At 39.8% G+C, this 24,779-nt stretch overlaps 1 long non-coding RNA gene across 1 annotated transcript in view; it reads right to left on the bottom strand.

Annotated features, from left to right (window-relative positions):
• LOC118174306 overlaps positions 1–24,779 on the bottom strand; it is a 160,164-nt gene that overhangs the window by 90,247 nt on the left and 45,138 nt on the right. Inside the window, exons 5-6 of the long non-coding RNA XR_004754607.1 lie at positions 24,413–24,416; positions 18,359–18,450 (exon numbers count right to left, since the gene is read on the bottom strand). This is a non-coding gene — a long non-coding RNA (uncharacterized LOC118174306). The remainder of the gene's footprint in view (positions 1–18,358; positions 18,451–24,412; positions 24,417–24,779) is intronic.

Genomic DNA, 24,779 nt, shown 5'->3' on the forward strand with positions numbered 1-24,779 from the left:
GGGGAACTGGAAGAGAAGGAGACCAGGAAACCTGGAAAAGAGAATTTGGTGGGGGAGCCTGAACTGGTAACCTCTGTTGTTTGGGATGGCCTGATGGCAGACCTGGAGATGGTGTGCCCAAGGCTCCAGAGCAGGCTGGAAAGGTCCAAGAGCTCTGAAGCAGTCAATAAGTTGAATACAGAGGCAGAGCACTTGCAAAATACAAGAAGGCCTGGGTGGCAGGAGGGACCAAGCCTTGGGAACCTCACTGCCAAGCCCTCCCCTCCCTGGAGGGCCCCCAGCACATGGCCATCTTCTCTTTCCTCAGCCCTAAACTGCCATCCCACTTCCATCTTATTTGGCTGTTAGAAATGCATCGGCACACAGGCCGAGATCTGTGGGGCCTTTACAGCCCTGGACCCTCCAGCATCAGAATATACGGGTTGTCCATGGGCTAGGCTCCAGTCCTGCTTTCTTATGCTACGTTAACAGAGGCAAACCCACAAACCTGTAAATTCTGCAGTGTTAATCGTGCAAGAGCAGCTGCCACGGCTTGTTTAGAGCTGCTATTCCCAATGTCAGCGCTCAACAAATCATTCCCATAAACATACAGGGAATTGAGGAACCTCTTGGTAAGCATTTGGCATTATTCTACAAAGACTGCATTATGGCTACAGTCTAGGTAAACAAACATTTACCTGTTTTGATGTTCTTTTTATTTCAGCTCCCAACACAGGGCATTTTGGTTCGACTTGGCCTGGATTTGCAGCACATAATACAAGCCTTGGGAGTTTTGTCAGCATCCCTGTGCATTTGGGACCTATGTAAAGCATCCAAGTTCTTCACAAAGTTTTTCCAAGTGCTGAATGACCAGCCCACCTTCCAGAGATTTTTCTTCAGTGACCACTTAGCCAAGACTAGCAATGTAGGTCACTTCTCACTTGAGGCCAAAAGGTGTTTTCAATTCTTTATTTAAAAAAATAAAAATAAAAAATTAAGCTACAGGGGCCAACCGTGGGCCTTACTTAAATGTACTTTTCTCAAATGGTCTGGACACTGACTACAAGATAAGTCTCTCTGAAGTCTGTGCTCAATGTACAAAACATGTAATTGTAACTGAAGCATCATGTTCATTCTCAAACCATTTACTGATTCTTTTTTGGCCAAGGGGTGTTTTATGATCTATCCTTTTAACAGTGTTGTCAAACAGAGACAGGATAATTTTGAGACTTGTTCTACTTGAGCTTGTTGATGTTTGACCTACAGCTCAAGTTGTGTGCACAGTTACAGAAGTCTGTGACAACCAGAAAAAGCAAAAGATAGGAAGTGCCTGGAAAAAACTAAGAATCCAGAAGCAGAGCTAACATTTCACTGAGTTTCCATAGACTTTTTTATACCCCTAAATCTAAAGGCCTTAGACTAGATTTCTGGTGACTGCCCAGCCTCGTTATAGCCAAAATGACTCCCTGGTTACACTGAGACCCCAGAGGCCAGATAAGGATGCCATACCTCCATTTTTCCTCCCCAGTAACTGCTTCTTGAAATAGTTTCTGAACAGAAACTTTAAACTTTCACATATGGTGCATTTTTATTATCAATACAGAAAATGCACACCAAGACAGACAATTTAAAATGAACTCTTCTTAATCTTAAGTGGATTCCTCATTAAAACATCAGTGGGAGATTGTCTGCTCTTGTTTTTTTTTTTTTTTTTTTTTTTTTTCCCCCTCCCCCCAACAATACATTATCATTGACTCTTTCCATTGCTGTTAACAGCATAATGCAGAGCACAGAACGATGGAGGTTTTGATTATTGCTGTAGATCCGCAGCTTTAATACAAGTTTTTCTTCATATTCACCCCACAGATGCATCCCCTCCAGCCTCTGCCTCTTGAGGTTTGGAATCACTATCAGGATATTCCTGGAGCAAAGTCAGGTAAAATGCAGTTCAAGTCTGCTTACTGAGTTTCCTCGTCCCCATATAAGAAAGCTGCGCAGACCAGAAGGCTCCAGCTGGCTGAATTTACTGTAAATCACAAACCTGCTAGAAAAGGAAGTGAGGCTCCCAGCAGCCACCAACCTCCTCTGCTCCACAAAGCTCCACAGCTCCATCCCTGCCCCACCTACCCCTTCCGTGACACATCCTACATTTCCCTTCCAATATTTCTCTTCACACTGCTATCCTGGGACCTTGTTCTCAACTGCCAAAATAAACTTTGTGTACAGCTTTAAGTCAATTATATCCAGTTGAGAGTTCACAGAACTCTAAACTTAATTTACACTAAAATCTAAAACATTCCAGAGTGACAAGACTACCTAAACCTGAGCTAACCTTTGGTTTAGGAAATTAATGATCCTTCTACCATTACTCTGCAGCTAGCACAGAATAAATCAATAAATTATGGATGCTTACCCTGGCTGCTCTACAGTGAGAATAACAGGCATCACGCACAAAGAATGGGGCACAGAAGACAAATGTTCTCTATGAAACTTTCTGTAGTTGTGGTCATTGAAACACAAATTTGTACAACTAATGCGTGACATAAAATTTTCCAGAGTTGTACTTCTCAAAATGACAGGAAGATATCTAAAAATTTACCCAATACATTCTCCCTCCCAACTAGAAAGAAGTTATGTAAAAAAATACTGTTTAAATGATTTTCCCTGTGTTACCTACACCTGATAAATCTGACATCCGTTGATACCGAGGGACTGTACTTATCTTCAGAAGGAACTCTGCTTGTACTTGCTTGGCTTTGATTTTTACTACGGTGGATACTCTGAGCAGTTGCATTAGGATTTGAAAGCCAAATTCTCAAGGGCTGGAGATGCATAGTAGGCCACCGCACCCCAGTGCCTACCTCCTGCTGTGCAGGAGTGCTGTACAGGCACCAGTTCTGCCACCACCAGAAGCAAGCTATGCATTGTCCTCGTGCTTTCTAAACTGACACAGAACATTTAGTACAAAAGCTGAAAAGCATTCCCCCACCCATCCATTGGTGTCAGTAATTCTAAGTAAATCAAATTCATCAGTTGTGATAGTTGCATTAGAGTCACCGATGAATAAAGAAAGCTATTTAACATTTTGATGTTTGGCAGGTTATTAGGAATAGAAAGATTTTATTCTTAAAGTCAGTGGTTGCTAATGCACAGATGATAATGTGAAATAAGAAGATTAGATAAAGTCTCAAATCCAAGCTCAAAACAAAGAGAGGATTTAAGGACCCCAATCTCACAGTTATTACTCATCTTGCACATAATTAAGACTACTACAGATTTGCATAACCTTTAATGGCAACCTGTTCTCATTCTTTATTTGCCTTTGATTTTCAGTGTTGATCACCAAGTATCGTCCTTTAATCTGAATAATGAAGTCATTTTTATCCTTATAATTCCCAAAGTTTTTCTGAACAAGCATCTGAACAGAAAAGGGTCGGAAAAGTGGATGTAACTTCTAAGGTTATTCAAAAAATAAAAAGAAAAAAAAGGAAACTGATCACAGGAAAATGTAGCAAATGATGCTGTCCTTGTTACAGTTTGAACACACAAAACACAACCTTGCCCACCTTCAATTAACTGTGAAATTCTTACTGCTAAGCTGAGAGGAGGTATGACAGAAGCCAAGAGCAGCAACCTGCAAGTACATGAGAAGAAAAAATAATGCTTTGTCTAATTGTAAACTATTCCTTTCCCTTCCCAGTCTCAAATCTGTTTCCTTCTAACCAAGAAATACAAGTGATTGTATGCTTCTGGAACAAAAACTTAAAGCTGTTGCTATTGGACAGATATTCTGGGTGTTAAATACTCAGTTCAATTTTTTGTAGGTGATTAGGGTGAAAAGTAGGTAGTATATGAACATAAAACAACGGTAGATGGACTGCAGAGAATTAATGATGAGTAGAGAGCTGCTTAAAGATGAACTCATGATAGCTTATATTCAGGACAGCAATTGATTCCTTTTTGGTTCTTTCCTGAAGGCTCTATCTATCCAATGCAGCCTCTCTAAGCTACTTGACAAAACTGCTTGTGGCATAAAGATTTTCCTTCATGTTTATCACTGAGAAACCAATCAATTGCTTGACAAATACTAGTGGTTGTTATTCCACCTTCAAGTTTTTAATGAATCAAAAGTTGTCTATGTTGGCCAGTATGACCTTTACACCGTATGCACATGATCAGTGCTGAAACAGGTTTTAAAATATCAGCACTTAATCCTGCTTAAAAACAAGAGATCAAATTATTCTAGAAATTATGTCTCTAAATGAAACACACCCTTATGCCTAATACATGGAGGCTATTACTGTAGAATGACAGCTATAGAGTATTCAAATTACGACTGAAGTTAAAAAATATGTATTAAGAAATACGTATTACAGTAGGTAGCCTAATTTATATTCTGTATCCAAACGTGCAAAATGCTGTAACTTTCTCCCTGTCAGCACAACTTTGCTTATTCCCTTTGCAAGGGAATCTTTACTCTAAATAGTTATTTTCTTTTATTTATCAGAATAATAAACAATGCCTACAAACTGTTCCCCTAACTAAATAAGAACATTTCCTCTGTGTGGAAACAACCAGGTAGTACATCAAGCTCAGAATAATCCTTAAGTCCTCTTAGCTTCAGGTATTGCAGTATTTCCTAAATGTATTGCTTGAAACCAAGTCAGACTGCAACTTGAGGACTACATTTGGCTTTCTTGCTTAACCCTAGGCAAGTCACCCAGCAACAGGGTGACTGACCTGAGCACAGCTGATGTTGCTGGACAGCTTCAGGAAACAGAGCTGGGGTGCCTGCATGAGCCATCTGGTGTCAGGCAGACAGACAGACCGGCTGAGCAAAGGGGAATTTCACAACACACCTTCCAACTTCCACACACAATGCAACATACAAGACAACATGGAAGTGCTCTGAGTCTGGGTGTGCTTCAGGAGGCAACATCAACTCCACACTCTTCTCTTTCGCATGGTTACAAAGAAAAGCTCTCTCGATTTGAATCTACACATACAGATTTCACTTCACTTTAAAAAGAAGCAACTCGCATTTAGCAAAACCAATTAATCCTTATAATTAAGGTCAGGAAAAGATGTTTTTCCTAGGTTTATATCTTCCCCTAACAAATTTTTCTCTAGGCAAAGAGCAGTTGTTCTGAACACTGAAATCTGGCAGACAGCTAACCTTTATTTCAGGGAGACAAATTACTTTTTCATCACGGTTTATCAAATCAGCAATTCAGCTCCATAGATCAACACCGTGAGATAATTTTATCAGGACATGAGGATTTTACTGAAAACAGATCAGCACACATTATGCTATGCCTGCTTCTACAAAGAACACCAGAGTTTTTCAGGGTGCTCCCAAATGAACCTTGTTGTGTTCATATGAGAGCCATACGAGCAGATGTTTTTAAAACTCAGAATTTGTGTACACCAGGACACTAAGATGCAGATTCATCATTAGTTCCAATTGCCAACACCTTCTGCCACAGCAACCCTTAATCTGGATCCTCCAATGCAAAATCAGTTTGCACAGCCTGCTACTCCATCCTCCTCACCTCTCTGTGTTCTCCTAACATGACAAACAAGCAGACGCAGGCTTGGCCAAGTCCTTTCCTGAAGAATATTCGTTTCTTAGACTCAGGAGTTTCCAACTCTCCTGACACACACTCACTTAAACAACAGTAACTTAAGCTGTGCAGTTACAATGAGAACAAGAAGAATATAAGCCAAGGCAAACTGCAGCAAGCTTTCTCATGGATAAATGACATGCAGTTTTCCTCCTGCTTGCAAGTCCCTGCCTTTGAAAGCACAGTCCACAAGCTTCTCATGCTTTCCAAACTACAGCCTGACCTTTTACACACAGCTGCTACTATGCAGCTGGCTCCACATTTGACTGAACCTTCATCTCTCCATTCACCTGATTAAAACATGATGCATCTGCTTACCTTCACACTTAAGTAATCCCATGAAGATTCACTAGAAAAGGGTCAGCCATGTTATGCTGCAAGAGCTTTGGCCCTGCTTTTCATCACATCTATACTACATCTTGAAAACAAACAAACAAAAACAAACAGTTCATCTGCCTAGGTTTGTTTTTAAAGATTTTTCTAGGTTGTTACAGGCAAATTACAACGCTAGTCCTGCAAGGACCAACCAGCACAATACTGTTCTGGTGGACTCTGTGATACTAATATCTGAGCACTGTAGCACTGGTCATCACTATGGAAAATGCATACTTAAGTCTCACAATATTGTTTTCTCCCCAGGTAGTCTATGAAATTAAAAAGATATAATAATATATTTTGTCCAGGAGTACAGAAATAATGCATTTTGATTACATGCTATCTAACTTTTACTTCTTTTACTAAAGTAAACTGGAATTCTCAAGAGCATTAAAGTTCATAGAAGAATATAGTTTTCTCCCCATTAAAAATCAACTCCTGATGTTGTAGAAATGTAAATTAAAAATTATATATATATATATATATTCTGGAACAAGTTGTGCTTTATTACTTCCTGGCTTCCAGTGTAGCTCTTGCTCTTGAATACCATCCTTAATACACCTTGAGGCAGAAGTAGAGTCGGCTGATTCCCCTGAGTTCTCAAGACAAACACCATTTGGGGAATGAGAATAAATAGCTCTGAGAATCTTGAATTATTGAAATAAAGTTGCATCTGAAACAGATTTCTTCAGTTTCTGTTTTTCTTCTGAGTTTTCTGCTGGTTGGAAAAATCAACCAACCTATTCGCCCTTACTCCACAAAAACAGGTAAATGCCTTTTCCTTTGCCCAACCCAACGTGGAGACAGGAGGTGCCACACAAAGACAAGGAGTTGCACTCGACACGTGTCACCTCCTCCCCACAGATCATGTGCTGGCACAGCCAGGACAGGCTGTCACCAGCAGAATTCTCTAGGAAAGGGATTCTCAAAACTGCTCTGGGACGTGGTGCCCTGTGGAGTACATTAGATGTAAATCAGGACTTGAAAAAAACGTTCAGAACTCTGCATTTGCAAAAACTATTGCAGAATTATGGAAACACTGAAGCTTGTAAGGGGACAGTTATTTTATAAACACCACTGCTTTGAGGAAAAAGAGACAGCAAGAAGTTGGTTAGGGATATCATAGCTATCAAAGGTGGAGAGCAAGGGCAACTAGTTACATGAGGAAAAGCATTCCTGATGCTATTGATTTTCTCTGTGCTGGAAGGGAGGATGAGGCCTTGCCTAACGTAATAATACTGTAGATAAGCATGAAAAGAAAACTGGTTATAGGTCAGATTCTGAAGATGAGAACATGAACAAAAGCGCAATGACGTACTGTTACCATGAAAACCACAGATATTATTTTGCTCATTAATTGCTCATTACATCCTATTAAAGTAGCTATTGCTTCAAATTGTGCCAGTGCTCCTGGAAAAAGGAAGCATAAAGCAGAATTGTGATTCACCAAGTGTAACAATGAAAATCATTTTAACAATTTAAGAAGTATTGCTCTGCATTGGGCTTGGCTTAGTCCTTGGTAGGAGGGCACTTGTCAGAATTTTAAGTAATTTCTCAAAACTTTGCTCTTACCAAGTGGAACAGTATAATTCTTTCAAAGGAGAGTCAAAAAGCACTTCACAAACATCAGTGATTTAGGCCTCAGAACACCTTCGGAAATAAAGAAACAGTATCATCTCTCTGACGAGAAGGCATGTTTTTTGAGTCATAAATCAGTTTAACACTCCTTTTGCTGCTCATCACAAAAGGTACTGTTATTCAGATGACAACAAAGATTGGTCTCACCTTATCTCGCTGGTTTCCAAGCAAACCTGGGCAATGTGCAAAGCCTGTGACCTAACTCTAGGGAAACAGGGAAGCATGAGCCAGGGAGTACAGCAGCAGCAGCCGGGCTGGGTGTCACTGAGAAAGGGGGAGGACATGGGGAATGAATCAGTGACAGTAAGTAACCAGCCTTCCAGCTGACTAAGACAATAAAGCTGTGCAAAAGAGACAATAAAGCCAGGAAAGAGAGACAATAAAGCAATGAAAGAAGAAACTAATTGTAAATTATAACCCAGAATTGTTTTATTGTATTATTTTATTTTCTCAGTTAATGATTTCCAGTGACGCTATCAAATATTTAAGAAACTTACTCATCTATCCTTGAATCTTGTGCATCAGAAGTGATCCCAGAGCAATATGATTTATCTGTTCTATGTGGAACCCTGCTTTTCTTTAGGAATACCAAATCATTTATAAGATGATCTAGAAATGTCTCAGATTGCCTTCATCTACAGTGAGTTTAAGGGTCTCAAAAACATAGAGCAACAATAATGCCCCAAATTACCTGGGACCATGTGTGCATTTGTCACGTGGCAGGAATTAGAACAACCTCAGACAACACAGACTAAATCATGCAAGTATGACTAATTGCCACAGAAAAAGCAAGTCACCATGAATGGCAATTAAAAGTCTGAAGTATATATCAGAAAAAGTTGGGGAAAACATCCAAGCAATTCCTAACATACAAAAACACCAACAATGTGTTTCATTTCATCTTTTTCTTCTTCAGTTCCACTTCTTACTTTCATACTTTTTCTGTAAGTTTGAAAGACAATATCTTTTTTTTTAAAAAAAAAAAATCACACACAGTCCTTCTAACATTCAGTGCGAGACCTAGATCCATAAACATGTCACAGAAGAACAGCACTGAATTGTGCACAACGAGTTGAGTCTAGAACCAGACTTCAAGCCTGTGTACTGCAACAACATAATGCTTCCACTTGAGAGGAAAACTAAAATGATACTAAAAAGGGGGGAAAAATTCTAATTCAGAAGATGATAATGATAGAATACATTTTATATCAAAATATGCTGTATATGGTTAAGATCTAATGATTTTCTGAAGAGAAGCAAGGCAAGACCTCAAGCAATACTTGATTACTTTCCAAAAGCATAGTGATATCAGACCTGGCCTCTGAATACACCATAAGGCTCATATGGAGTTCTGGGAACACCACAGCCTCCTTTTCCAGCATTCCACAGGGGGCAAACTACAGAACTGCATTCCCGTGCTCAGGCTTTGGTATAAAGAGAACATTTATCACTAGCTGGTAGCAACAGCAAAGAACAGTAATTCTGCAAGAGTACATCTCACTGCTCGGTGCCACAGGGACAGGGACATATCTATTCTTTCATTGCTCGTTGTACAGTGAGCACAGGAGCCATAGAATACCCCAAGCGGGATGGAACCCACAAGGATCATTGAGCACAACCCCTGGCTCCACACAAGACCACCCCAAAATCAGATCATGTGTCTGAAAGCAGTGTCCAAACATTCCTTGAACTACAGCAGGCTCGGTGCCATGCCCGCTGCCCTGGGGAGTTGTGCCAGCACCCAACCACCTGTGGGTGCAGAACCTTTACCTATCACCCAGCCTGACCCTGCCCTGTCCCAGCTCCATGCCGTTCCCTCGGGTCCTGTCGCTGTCCCCAGAGAGCAGAGCTCAGCACCTGCACCTCCGCTCCCCTCGTGAGGGAGCTGCAGGCCGCCATGAGGCCTCCCCTCGGCCTGCCCTGCTCGGGGCTGAACAAACCAAGGGACCTCAGCCACTCCTCACACACCTTGCCCTCCAGACCCTTCAACAGCTTTGTTGCCCTCCTTTGGGCACTTTAATGGTTTTTATGCCCTTACATTGTGGCGCCTATATTCAACTTTACGTATGATGCTGGACCTAAGACTAAATACAGAGATGAGGAGCTGAAGTGACATCTGCTTCACCGACCACTACAGAATGCAGCCCTTCCATTGCTAGAAATTAATGTTAGAAGAGAGGCGACAAAGGGAAACCAAAAAGATTACATTAGTGCAGAAAATCTATATTAAGTGGATCATTTTTTTTTTTTTTTTTAAGTTATCCATTTGTGGACTACAGTTCTACTATGCACATACCAGGAAAGAAAAAAAATAATGTGTCAGCAGGTAAGAACCCAAACAAGCACACATGTTCAATGCAGAAAGGCACTGTACAAAACCAGCGGGCACAAGAAAACAGCTAGCAGTGTATATCACATTTATCCCAGGCCCTCTGCTCTGCCTTGTACTTTATATAAAGCAGACAGATACGCCTTTAAGCAGTTGTGTGCATTGACGCGGTATTTACTAAGTTCAGAAGCTCCCTGAAAACAGTAAACACAGCAATGATGAGCTCAGCATGAAGGCCTAAGCCAAGTCAGTGAGCTTTGAGGGTAAGCCAGTAATCCCGCATTTTGTTCCTTACATGATCACCACAGCATGTTCATAAAGGGAGGAGCCAGGTAGGTCCCCAGTAGTTCCCAGAGTAAACCATTACATAATGATATCACAAACTGATCAAGCGCAGAGCCATTGGGAAGGAGAGGGAGACTCACCTCCTGCAGCGGGCTGTAGGACACCTTCCCACACTGCACCCAGACTCAGAGGTCTACCGTGGCAGATCTGAATTCAAGTTTTGTTACTGTATGGAAGAAATGTGTCACGGTGTACAGGTGACCTTTAAGACGTTGCTTTCTGATGTTGGTTTTTGAACACATCTTCCCCCCATTTCCCAGTCTGTAGCAGTTCTGCTGAGAGGCTCCTGCTGGCTAATGCTGCCCGGTAACAATCACCACTCTGCAGTTTAAGTGGGAAGGGTCTGGACAAGCCTGAAAGCCCAAATCCTTCTGTTAGTGCTGGCAGAAGCCGCTCCCTAGCTGTGGCTGAGTCAACTTTAATAGCATCTCATCCAACTGTAATTGAAGCCACAATTACATTTTTTGATATAGAAAATACATTTTCAAGTACCACATACATGGTACAGCTACTGTTGTTTATAATTGATATCTCCATATTACCTTTTTTTTTTCTGTTAAATCTAATGAAATTATGAGGTGGACTATACAGCAAAATCTGATCTGAATTTAGATCACTGACTTCATAAGTAGCACTTAGAGTCACCTATGTTATACACATGCTAAACTCAGATTTTTTGTTTTAAATTATAAACCTTACAGCAAGTGAATTGAAATGCTGCTGCAAAAGGTGAATACATTTGTACATTACATAAGAGTGAGACCAGCTCAGAGAGGCAGGTGGCCCTCTAACAACATGGAATTATATATAACATCCACTACTGCCATGGAGAGAAGTACAAGTGAATCACCAATCACCAGAAAAATTTATAGCAGGGGAACACCTGCCTTCCCACCTGTTTCTTTGAGTTCCTTTGTACAATTAAAATGCAAGCTTAGTTTTAAATAGCTATATGTTAAAATCATTCGATTAGAACTAATGGTTTGTTAAATAGGATGAGAAGTAGGAAAATAACTGAAAACTGAAGCAGCCCATCAAGTTAACTCCAAAACACACTCTTCTTGTCCAAACCCCATTTTAAATCCTGAGGTCCCCAAGTTATTTTGTGGTTCCATGTGGTTAATCAAATGCAAGAGAGAACGCTGGGTGACCTTCACCAGCACTTCTGATGAACTACTGTATTTTTTTCTTAAAGTCATAACATTGTGTTATCAATCATGAGAAGTACAAAAAATATAGTCAGTAGGTGTAGATTTGTTTAATAAAGGGGAAAATTATGCTATTCTTCAGCACATCAGTGCATCCTTTCTAGGGCAAAAGACAAAAATCAACAGAAATCTGAATAAACTCTTAAAACATTAAAGATCTTAAAATCTACATAAAATGCATTCAGTTATTTTAAAGTAAGTAATTTGAAGTTAGAGGGGTTTTTTTCTTCATCAGCCTGTAATTTCAGACTATTGGGCATAGCTGTTGTTAAAAGCACTCAGGAATTTGGGCAGGGTAATTATATTAATTAGTAAGGAACTATTTTTCTGGAATGAGGAATGACTGGTAAGTTTGCCACCTGCTTCATAAGCAACAAAAGGAGAAGGTGCATACACAGTCACTGCTTTTACTTCCTAAGTAACCTTACCACTATCTTCAATTTTTGCCTTTACCTAAAACATAACCTGTTTAACTATAACAATATAATACTTGCATTTTTTACACCAGGGCACATGAAAAAGTAGGCACAGGTGACTCTAAAATATGAAAGGAATCTCCATATATATATATATATTTAATAAAACTTCAAGTAAACACTACGAATTAGTTTAGGAATGATAGATTTGCAGAATAGCAGAAAATAGTAACAATATTACATGCATGAAATAAATTTTCCTGGACATGTATGGCCACTACTATCTTGCAAACACTGAGCAGTAATGAAATTCAAAATGCACATTTGGCATATGTAACTTATGTCATTTGCAATTAGAGGTGAGCTCTTCATGCTTTTTCTAGAGTTTTTGTTGTGGTGGTGGTTTTTTTTTTGTTTTTAAGTAATCAAATGAATTATCTCCTCCACATGCAGAAATCAGAGACGGGAAAATATTAAAGAAAAAAAGCAATCACCCAGTAAGTGCTGCAATTGGTCAAAAAACACTCTACAGTTCATCTAACTAAGATGTGAAGTAGAGATAACATTTACTAACCTTTTTTAAATTGTTCTATAAAGACCGCTACTAACCAGAGATCATTTCACACAGCACAGACATAAAGCTCTCTAGAGGAAAACAGAGCAGCTGTTTAATGAAGCACAGCAATACAACATAACACAATTTTACTTCAGGAACAAGCCTGGGGGTGGAAAAAAAATAGGCAATTTTCAAATTTTCTTCTTTTTGAAAACAATGTAAGTAGTCAAGGAATTATTGGAGGTTAGGTCAAGACACTGGCCCTAATATTTGCACTACTGAAGAAAAACCTAGGCATTATATGGTTGTCTTCCCCTCCCCCCCATTTCATTTTCACCTGGAAAAAAGCAATTTCAGCAAACACTTCCTCACACATTTGCACTTTGCCTAGGCTGTAGCTTCTTGACAACTTTAAAGAAAAAAATTCACCAAATCAGTGACTTCTAGCACAATTTAGCTATTCCCACTCTTCTGAACTGGATTGTACTAGCTTGCTTAATTTATAATCTTACAGCAAAGCAGCTCAAGGTTGCATACCTCCTTGCCCTACATTAATTTCAAACTCACTACCAACTTAGAGAAGTACATCAAATAAGAGAGATGACAAGAAATTTTTTTCCAAATCAAGTCCTATAAAATAACACTGTGGACAGCATTATTTGCATCACAATATGTTGACAAAATCCTTAAAGATCTCCCTGAAAAACTTATTCCCTGAACAGACTTCTGTCAAGGACACTTACCCTAGAGTTGATCTTATCCAAAGACAGCGGGTCTCAGATAAGTTAGTTGTCTTTTAATACTGCTACATTTGTTTGTCTTTCTATTTAAATACCTATTCCTGTTAAAATTTCCAGTTCCCCCAGCACTTCCATTTAATGTTGCCATATTATATAGCAGTTCACCATCATTGAAGTATTACAAATTATATTTTAGGAAGCGTACAAAGAAAAGCACTGAAGGATGCTTCTTCACATATGATGCGAGAATTCATATGATTGAGTTCCTTCAAGTTGTGCATCATACATCTACGCAGAATTCGGATTCCCACAAGTTTGGATACCAATAGTTATAATAATTTTAGCATTATTGTAATAGCCCAGGCTCATAACAAGTCTCTGAAAAGCATATATAAATAAGTCATACAAGACCTTTCTTTAGGCACAGATCAACCTCTCTCAAACTGTTAATTCAGGATCCTTTACCTGAGTGTACTAGTATATGAAGTGTAGTAGTATATAAACTAAGGTTTACAGAGTTTTTTTTTTAAAAATGAACTTGAGCTTTTTTTCTTCCTGTTTGTTATTAATGCTTAGAGCAATATTTTAGAATAAAGTCCTTGATTTCCACTCTCAGCAGTCAGCAATGCAAAAGGGATGAAAGAAAAAAGAAGGGAAACTCAACATCATCTATTTTGTATAAGGATAAAAGCAGAATAGGCATTAATTCTGGCTTCTTTCTTCTCACATCCCAAAATCTATATGGACAGGGATATAGAGGTATTTACAGAAAAATTCTAACTCTTAGTATCTTTTTTGTCATTGTCCACAAATGGCATCACCTAAATGCTTTACCAAAATTTAAAAGAATATTCATCAGTATACACACAAGGAGTACAGCAAATAAGATATTGACATTTTCTTATTTTACATTTGCAGACCTTTAAAGACTCAGCTACACATCCAGCAGCTGAAGACTTTGGAAGTCAGGATGCAACTGGAGCCAGGCAGTTACCATCTGAGGAGTGGCCCCCCATTATTAACAGGATGGTAAAGAACAAAGTTTTACTCTTGTCATGCCTGGGAAATGTGAACTTCACAAAAAACAAGGATGGAAGAACAGGACAGCAAAATCAGAAGTTTCTGAAGAGAAGCTAGGAGTCAGATCCCTGCCTGATGTTTTCCACATTGTGGGGAAAAAAAAAAAAAAGACATTGAAGACATTGGGCTCTAAACCTGCTCAAGGCTCAGAGCAGAAGTAGCAGCTATTACTACTTCTGCCAGTGATTCTTTCATTAGACTGACAACACAGGATAGGTTTGTGACCTCTGCTTTAAGATGCAGAGCATCTTTTCAATCTGTGTACCACTTATGACATGTTTTCAACTTGCATTATTTAACTTCTATTTCACTAAGTTCTAGCCAAATATCAAAGCAGTACAGCTCAGAAGCTATCAGGTCACCAGACCAAGTTTTTGCATAGGAACTGTCAGGTCACCAGCCCACCACTTTTGCACAGAAACTCAGAGCTCTTCTGATTTTGCCTACAGACTATCTTGCAAGTGGAACAATCCATTCTTCAAAGATAAGAAGAAAACTGTGGCAAAGCAAACTAGTTTTCTTTTTCCATATAGAAAAAAGTAGGCTCCAGCCAGAAAACACAAGTGTACAATGAAGATTTTAAAGCAAACATCAATAGCAAGAGGTGATATGGCACATTATAACCAAAACACAGCAGCAGTTTTGCAGGGCACATGGCATGCCATATAGAGCAATATTATTCTTAGTATTTTAAATGAGAAACACAACCATATGATCCTTCTCAGTTACAGCTTTGACAAACCCAATGTTTCCTTTTCATCTTCTATCTCCTCCTCTCTATTTCACCCACCATGCCTTCTTTCCAAGAAGTATTAAAAAGGGAAAAATCTACATTTCTGTTTTCCTTTGTTAAGATGATCCTCTTTTCACGTGCTTTGACATGCCACCCTAGAGTTTGGCAGGAAGCCCTCATAGTCATATCTGCTGCATTTAGTAAGTTATCCATAGTCATCTAGTGTATTAATCATTTTAAAGTGAAATCAAATTATTACTTTATCCACTTAACCCAAGTTTGCAGAAATTCCTCAGGATGCCTCCACCAAAAGTCACCTATAAGGATCAGCTTAGTACTGAGCGTGACTCTCTCTCAGTCTGGGCTGCAGGAAACAAGCTACCAAGCTGAGAGCAGGAAGACCCTTCCGTTTCAGAAGCCTCTCCTACTGCTGCACTGTTCAGAACACCAGAAAAAGTTGTTCATTTTATGTAGAGACAGAGGGGCAGAGAGGTGATGTAAAGTAACGGAAGGAAATCTAGGATTCTCCATAAGATGGGCACAACCCAAGCTACCAAAAACAGATGTCAAAGACAGACCAGCTGTCAGCCAGAGGTATAAAGAAAAAGACTCTTGCTAGTATACGAGTATCACTGATGCTAAACAAATATTCCTGAGTTTGCAGTGTATTTTGTTCAGTGGAGTCACATTTCAAATTGACTTGACCGTAAAGGGTGAGGTATATTCAAAGGGAACAAAACCTTGTTTCTTTGTTGTTTTTACATCTTCGTATGTTGATATTAGTAATCCTGCTGTGAGATTTATATCTGCGATCTGATGAGGCACATTTTAGCCTACAATTATAACTGAAAACAACATAGCAGCTCAGCAGCAAATGCATTTTCCAACAGCAAATAGTCTTAGTTGTAGCTTGTGCCAAACACCTACCACTCAAAAACCATTCAACAGGACTCTGCCTCTGGGTACAGGACACTTGGGAAGATCAAGTAGGGCTCTGAGTGTTTTTGTTTGTTTAGGAAAGCGTATTCCCACTAGTAGTAGGTTTCTATTCTCTAGTAACTGCACACTGAAGTTAACACAAACTAGTTTCGCGAGACAGGCTCCCTGAGGGCATTGGATACATTGGACTCAGTGCGCTGCACTGTGGGGTACACACATGCTGGTTTCTGACAGGGCTGCTGGGGGTCACAGATCATCACTGGGGGGAAGCGTGTTGCCAGTTTTCCCATTCACTGCTCTGGACCCCACATTCCTCTTTGTACCAACAAATACTAATCCTAAACAAAACTGCAGCTGCAATAATCTGCATTCAGGCCAGGCTACAGACAAGTGGGAATAGATAACTTCCCGTAGTAGGAACCCAAATTAAACTTTCAATGATTTATGAAGTGAACTATTGTGTCAATTGCTGGCTACATTTCCATTCCAACAAAGCCATATTTTGAATAGATCTGCTTAATAAGATCTGCTTTATAAATATATACATATATAAGCAGGTAAGCTACTCTTAAATGATCAAACCAAGGAATAGAGTCCAGGCACACAGTCAAAACTCCTAAGAAAATACATTGCTAATAACAAAAAAATCTCAAGTTATGTTCACATGACTGTTTAGGCTAGTCTCAAATTCCTAGGGGTGTTGTATGCATATGCAAAATTCTCAGAACATGAGTCCAATACTTGGGCTCTGTCTCTCCAGGAGGCCTGAACCATGAGACCAGAATTTCTGACATCCCACGTAGTGTCACAAAGATGTAGGTGGAGGTTGGGGAAAAACAGGGACAGGACAAGGAAATGGAAAGTCAAAATACAAGTACACACATTTTCTGATTTCACTTTATATTTAACAAAAGTCTAGCAGGCAAACCACAGCTGCCATTCTGACGATCCTCAGAGGCAGCAAGTTGTAGTGTTTGCAAACAATGTTCTCCTTCCTTTCCACCACAGTCAAGAACTGGAACAGCCAGTGAGTACAAACACTTGCAAATAATTTGATTTCACCCGCACTGAATACATGTTCTGCAGCGCTGCTGATGAGTTCAGTCTTATTACGTTAAAATGGTTTGTAGTTACTCCATCTCTTTTTCTTTAATAGAAGATCATCAGGCAGAGTTGTAATGTTGTGGAAGGGAAAGGAATCGAAAGTGAAAAGGAATCGTCAGCTCAGAAGTGCCCCCTTAATTCTGGCCAGTCAAATATACAAGTTGGGATGCAAATACATCATGCCCAGTTCCACACATCTAGTGCAATTACTCAGAAGATTTTCTCTGCAGACACAATCATAGTTTTCTCTCCCTACTGCCCAACAAGGCAGCATGGCTGAATATAAAAGCAAAAGAATCATTTAAAAAAGACACGTTCTGAATTCAAGCTCACCTTGTGTCTCTTATAGCATACTGATGAAGTAGTGATGGTTTCACAGATTAAGCAGTATGTCAGCCATCTAAACCCACGTTTTCATCTAGGTTATTTCACTCACATACACACCATCCTTCATAACTCTTTCAAATGAGCTAGCAGGGCTAGGTAGGGGACCCTACATCACAACAGGAACAGCTTCACATAAGAAAGTGAAACAGACTGATTTACCTAAACATCATTGAACAGCACAGCAAGTGTTGTGCTGTGTGCTAAAACGTCCTCCCATCCTACTGCCTTCCAAAAGGCTCAGAAAACATGTGCACTTCCTTTATCCCTTTTCCTACAGCTGCCAGAAAAATCCAGTTACTGTTTCAAGGTTGCATCTTCTCCAGTCATAATAAAATTTTATGAATTTTGTCAACATTGCTACTTACTGTACTGGTCAAAATGTAAGAAAAACCTTGCCTATTGAAGTTGCCCAAAAGAACAGAATCTACAGCAAAACAATAGCACAGCAGAACAAGGCTGACCCACACCAGTAGCAGGTCATGCGTACAGGAAAACCTTCAGCCAGATCTAGTCAAATTACAAGACAAGTTGCTGCATGATGAATATCCATGTGAAGTTGCTGCATGATCAATGTTCATGCGCTTGTTCTCCTATGAATCATAGGTAGTTTAAAATCAGTGTCACTATGTGGAACTCGCTCTGCTTGCTCCTATTCCCAATTCTCCAGGCAATTTATCGTCCACATCCTGTATCATATATTAAGTATCCATGTACCGGAACAGTCATCCACACACAGAAGAGGAAAGAAAACACCAGCTAGGTTACATATTCTGTCCATTATGAGGTCTACAAGTCTATCCATTAACATCACGAAGTAGTTTGGGTTTCTAAAATACTAAAATATTGAAAAAGTTACACTGCCAAAGACACATTGACAAGAAAAATCTGAGTTACAGATGACTCACTTGGGTGCAGTGCTCACTAACAGACAAGGCAGTGAAGTTCAGTGAGTGACCTCTTTCTGTAGCTCTAGGACTCACAGCAATGAGAAAGGATTCTGGTAAAAAAAAAAAAAAAAATACTGCTCACTGACAGGGGCAAGTGTTTAAAGTCTTAGTTTTAAGTTATAACATTTCATCAGCAAAGCATAGATATCAATGTACAAAGTCTAAGAGGATCAAGACAAAGAAAAAGTTAGCAATACCACATCTAAAAAGTTCTCAAAATGATACCGTTGTTCTTGTGCTTCGTAGTTTCAGATCTTGTTAAAGAACTTGTCATTATTTGCCTTCTGGAAGAAGTAATTTAGCATCTTCCCTGCAGTTGTATATGCTTTAGCATTTGATACAACAGTACCTAACTAGGAAGACAAAGCAGCTAGTCAAGAATTCTAAATCTAGACAGATACATGGATTACTTCAAACTCAGTTTAATCTCATCCCTTGGACTGAATCACATTCGTGATGGGGACGTTCAAAGCTGTTCCAGCAGCTAGTCCTTGGTTTGGACTCTTACATCTCCATCAGGTGTCAAAGCAGAGCTGCTGTGCACCTGGAACAGTATTTATTTTTGAAAGAAATGAAACATGAATCTAGTACAAGCACACCAAAACTGCTCTGCAGATGAAGCCAACATTCAGTATGCGCTGGAGAAATTCCAGAAAAGATGATATCGCACTGTAAGGAGAAAACGTTATTATCCAGCTCACATATGGAGCTGGTTTTACTACTAGCTAATCAAGATCTGTTATTTTATGCTGTACACAAAAACTTCACATACACAAGGAGTTGACTGCTCAATATCTGCCTTATATTGAAAACATTCTGAAGTACGTCACTGATAAAGAAACCGCTAGTTTAAATATTAAGACTTCACACTGACTTTCTCATTTGAGACAGGAATCTTGGGCCCTGATATGTCCAACACAAACCAGAAAGATATTACAATCACACCAGAAAGATATTACAATCACATGTTATTTCTTTTTCAGTAACAAACTCTACGCCATCATTTGCTCTCTGTATTTCTGATTGTGATCTTGTGCCAACCAATATAAACATTCCAGTCTAATTCTAAAAAAAGTGAAGGCTGTTCTCGGCATCAGTTGAAATTAAATGGTCTAAAGCAGTTCACAAAAAGAAACAAGGCAGACTCACTTTTCTTGATAAGGCTGGGAATAATTTTAAACACTTCAACATCAAGAAGTGAGCAAAGAATAATACAAGTAATAAAACTGTATGTGCAGTCCAAAGCCAGACTGGAATTGTGGTCATAGCTGTGTACACATAATGGTGGAATATTGTCCTCAGGGGGTGCACTGCAGCCAGCCTGTCCCCTGCATTTATGACAGCAAATGGCTGTAGGCTCTCATCTATTCCCTTACTATCAAAGGTTGCTTCACGAATAGATATAGGATTTGGAACTTCGTTGCCACCTCAAATTCAAGTAATTCAGTACTTAAAGCCTTAAGATATGTTGCACACAGTGGGTGAATGCCTTTTAAAATGCCTGATTTACTTCCCTGTGCAGCTGAAGCTGTGTCAGGTATCCCAGGTTATTTTAGGAGGGAGCACAAGAAGAGCAATCTGAGCACACTACAGAAGATCCAGAAGCTGCTGACAGACAACCATCTACAAGAAACTTTTTATGTGTTACTCCTCTCCTTATAATAACCTTTAATAATCCCCTTATAATAACCACTTAAGTGGTTATTCCTGTAGCCAAGTTTTTATACACTGCCATTCTACTGTATATTTTTCTTCACTTGGGTGTTTTCTCAGCCTCTTTCAGAGGCTCCTCAGCTCCTGGCCTTTCTGTGGAGGTTGCATAAAGTCAGCATGGTTGCTGTGTTGTTTCTTATAAAATATATACATGCCTGTGAAGTCACTGAAGAAATCTGATATCTTCATTTAACACAAGAATAAATAAATAAATAACAATATAGCAGTTTGAGCCTTTCCCATGGTATTTCAGGCAAACAGAACTGAGAAACAGCAATACTCCTCAATCTGAAGAAGCTCATAAATCTCTGCTTTTGGTAAAAGTCTAGTTTTTAAGAGTGTAGGGAAGCATTGAGGTTCTCAAGCCCCACCAGGGAATTTAGCCACCTAACAGCCACTGAAGCTAAAGATAATTGCCTGCCCAAATACCTTAGCCTTTTTTTTTTTTCCTCCTTCCAAACAACCGTCCCTAAATCCTGAGCTCAACCCTGCTGCTTTACTCAGCAAAACAGAACAATTGATCTCAAAGGACTCGTACCCAAAGCCCTGAGCAATCATTCACAGCTCAGCTGCATAATAAAGGTCTTCACTTCTCTGTTGCAGACGAGCTACCTGCCGCAGCAGCAGGTTGGGCTTAACTTCTGGACTTTCACAGTTCCAGCACACTCAGCCTGCCTGCAAACAATTTACCAGCAATATAAATAAGTGATGGTGGACAGGCCAAGCCTGACAGAGGCTCCTGGCAAGTGACTGATGAATTATGCCCCCAGGTGAGGGGAGGCAGCCGATACAAATGATGCTTTTGAACAATTTGTTTGCTGCTGTGCTGCTTTGTGGGCTACAGGTTAGTTGAGCACAGCGGACCCAATAGCAGTGACACACTGTAGGAAGAGCAAGCTCTTTGCACAGGAGGTAACATGACTTTCTGTCACTACAGCACTGGTTCAGAAGGAATAAAGCGAAGCACAGACAGTACGGTTCAAATGGCAAGAAAATGTGAGGCAATTCCCATTCAGTAAAGCTGTGACAGCTCCCAGCTCCTCTGCAGTTACAAGTGCTCCTGTGCTGACTGCACAAACAGCCTGAAATGTGCACCAGAGCTGCCCTGTGTTTGGCATTGGATAAGCCACTGCCACTTCTCCATTTGTGGAGTAGAACTTCTTCAGTTGCAACAGGAAGATTAAAGATGCTGTTTTCAACAGGTGCTGCTGGTGGATTTACCAGCAACCCCCTCCTCTCAGTGTCCATCTGTAGGAACACTTGCGGACAGCTGCTGATCCATCTCCCTGTTAATTTAAAGGCTGAGAAGAGTGAACACATAATGGTGTCAGCAAACAATTCATTTCCATAAACTCATTTATTCCATATGCAAGCCCAGAGAACTTGTGTTTACATCTGGTGGTTGCCGAAGCCAGGGCTTTGCTGTGTAGCTGTGGCACTGGTGCCCAGTGCATATCTCTGCAGAAGTCACGCACAAGTTCTCTGATTCAGGGAGAGATACACAGCAACTTGATTCTCTGCCTCATTTCACATGAGCAGCAATTTATATACAGAGAGAGGATACAGTCAGAATTGTCCACTTTTAAACCAATCTAAATAACAGCAATGACATGCTGGGGAGGGGGGCAGTATCATGCTCAAGGTGTTTGTAAGACACATTCTAGCATATTACACTGAAACAGCCTGGGTTTGTTATCTTTCACCAAAATACTCTGGTTTATGACTCAGTTTTTCTCTCCATATGGGCTGCAAGAATGGGGGCAGTTTACAGAAAATGTAAGTGAAGGAACCTCACAAGAGAAATGCATCATAATTGAGGAAAAAACATTATTTGAGCTTGGATTCTCGCCTCCATATAAACATAGTTCATTCTCAACAAGCACAGATTCAGTTGTGGAAACTGCTCTTTTGTTCCTGCCAAACACTCAAACAAAAACTCACTGGGGAAAGTTTTAACTAGCGCTCTCCACTCACGCACATTCAGCAAAGTATCCATCCCCATTCTCTGAGCACAAAAAGTGCTTTTTGGAAACAGCTGTAAGTGCCGCCGCCTCATCTGGTACTGCTGGAGCCATTTATCTGCACTCTCGCAGGAAGGAAAGAGCTCACTGCCAGAATATTAAGACCATTAGCCTGCAATAAAGGAAGCAAAGAGACTCTCAGATCCCTTGTGATGAAGTTGTTCAATGACTACATCCTTACTGACGGTTTTTTTCCAACTTAACTTGAAACTGAAGATGGGACACAGCAAAAATGAAACATTAGGGTAAAAACAATAGGACGTCCTATAAGGAACAGTGTGCTGTACAACCACTGTGTATCATCAGGAACTATGGGCAGGTGGCAAGGCAACTGACCCCATATGGCAAGCTCAGAGAATAAACTCTTAAAGCATACCACCACCACCTGAGGGCTGCAAAGATAGGAAGAGAAATCCTGCAGTATGTGCTCTGTGTAAGGAAGCATTGGCATGTGAGCACGAGAAACGTGAACACTCCTCGGGCAGAGCCAAGATACACCCTGCACCCTTACAGGAGATCCCAGCATCCATCAATGAACTAGCTACTGCTAGAGCATGCCTTGGATAAAAAGGAATGCCTCAAAACATGAGAAAAATGTTGTTCCAGTGAGTACGTTTACAAAAGCTCACTGCCATTGACATCAGTGTGAAAATTCCTGCTAATACTTATCACTCGGCTTAAATTCCTTTACATATAGTAGCAAACAGACCATTAATTAGGCAGACAAAAGACATAGTCTACACATTCGAAGCATACTAGTTTCCTCTGGCTGACGATGGCATAAAACTCCAAAGTTTTAGGGAAAAAAAAAACACTCCTTACATCCGATATTCTGGAAGGTGCTCCTGGGCACTAACCTTACACAAGAACTAAGGTCACTGCTAGAATTTAAACTTCCATCTTTTAAGTGACAACCCTGTCAACAAATCCTTAGTTCCAGCAGGGACAGAAACAGTTCTGGTCCAAACCGAAAGAACACTGCAACACCGCAAAGCTGTGATCGTCACTGCCACACACACAACGGCTAGGAGGGTTTCACCACTAGGAGTGACAATGAAAATGCAAACTTCTCAGTGCTCATTTGTCCTCAGTAAACTATTTAGCTTGCTTCCAGTGCGTAGCTTTTGAGTAACACCCGACTTCCTCATAAAAACTATAACTAAGCAAAGCACCATTTCATTTCTTTACCTCTTCTCTCCTGGGAAGAGAAGTATTTCCTAGATTTTTAATCCTGGATTTTGTCCAAGAAAATTTGCAGAGATAGAAGGCAGAAACACTGTTTCCACTTCTCTTCTTGGAACAGGATTCAATTTTCTGCAGCAAATATATACGTATACACACATACACAAAAAAATCTTCCTTTTCCTCAAAGATTTTTTTCTGCTGCCACTTCAAAGCCCATGTAAGAAATATCCCTTTCAGTTAAGTTCAATCTTGGTATGTTGCTCAGTCAAGAAAATACTGCCCCTGCAAGCCTTTAAGAAATACAGCTCAGTGTAAAGATATATTAAAAGGTAACATCTGAGAGTGAAGAAGTGAAGGAATCATATATGCACTTAGTGGGTTTTTGGTTCTCTGCCTCCTAGTTTTCCAGTGCAAAGATTTTAGTATTCCCTTTTGGCATTTAGTTATGGTGGTGATGAATAGCTTACAGAATTATACCACAATTATGTGCATCCTTCTGTCTGTTCTTCGTGCTGGTCAGGAAGGCAAGCAAGCTATTTTTGCCCACTTAATAGTTCATGTTTTTGTAACAAGGATATAAAAGGACTTAGGATGGTCAACATGTTTGTCTTAAACACAGAACTGTTTTCTCATAGCAGAAAGAAGTTAAAACTGTACACACCACTGAGCACAGTACATACACTAATGCTGCTATCTCCTTTAAGATGCATTTATTCTGTCCTTTGTCTTTGGCTAACTCCCTCTCTACTCGGTATTTCTTTACTGAAATAATTAAAAAGCTGGATGCAATTTTGATATTAAAAGCTTGATTGAAGAGGACATAATCATATGTAAAGAGTTATAATCCAGGGACCAAATGATACAAAGGACAGATGGAATTTGTTTGACATGACAATTTTCTCTGTTATTGTTCTGGGATTACAACAAACCTGCAGCTAAACTAATTGTGCTATGATGGTTAAGGTTGTGTCAGCACTTTTCTTGTAAACCTCTTTTCCAGTGGATTTATTACTAAATAAAAAGTTTTTCAAGGGCTGAAACTTGGCATGGAAGACTGCATTTATCTTTAGAGAGTCTGAAGAAGAAATTCAACTTGGCTTAATGGACGGAAAGAAAAAAAGATGGTTAGTTTGGGATCCATAACTTTCTGCTGCTGATTTTACCAGCACCATGTATATTCTAAATTTAAAACATGTAGAGAAACATACGTTGCTGATGTAATTTTATTTCAATTTAGGAGGAAAGAAAAAAACCCTATGCAAGTGCCCTTTCCAGAGTATGAGTTTTTATATGGCATACGTAATGATTTCTTACTGGATATGCAAGTCTACTGCTATAAACAGGTCCTGATCATACCTGTGGTTACATGAAAGACCAAATTGCCTATGAATTACCTAATACAGATTTTTTTTTAAAAATAAAAAACTCTTGTGGTATGCATTTATTTCTCAATTGTTCTA

Source organism: Oxyura jamaicensis, chromosome 14 (genome assembly GCF_011077185.1).
Source record: "Oxyura jamaicensis isolate SHBP4307 breed ruddy duck chromosome 14, BPBGC_Ojam_1.0, whole genome shotgun sequence".
Classification (NCBI taxonomy): Eukaryota; Metazoa; Chordata; class Aves; order Anseriformes; family Anatidae; genus Oxyura; species Oxyura jamaicensis.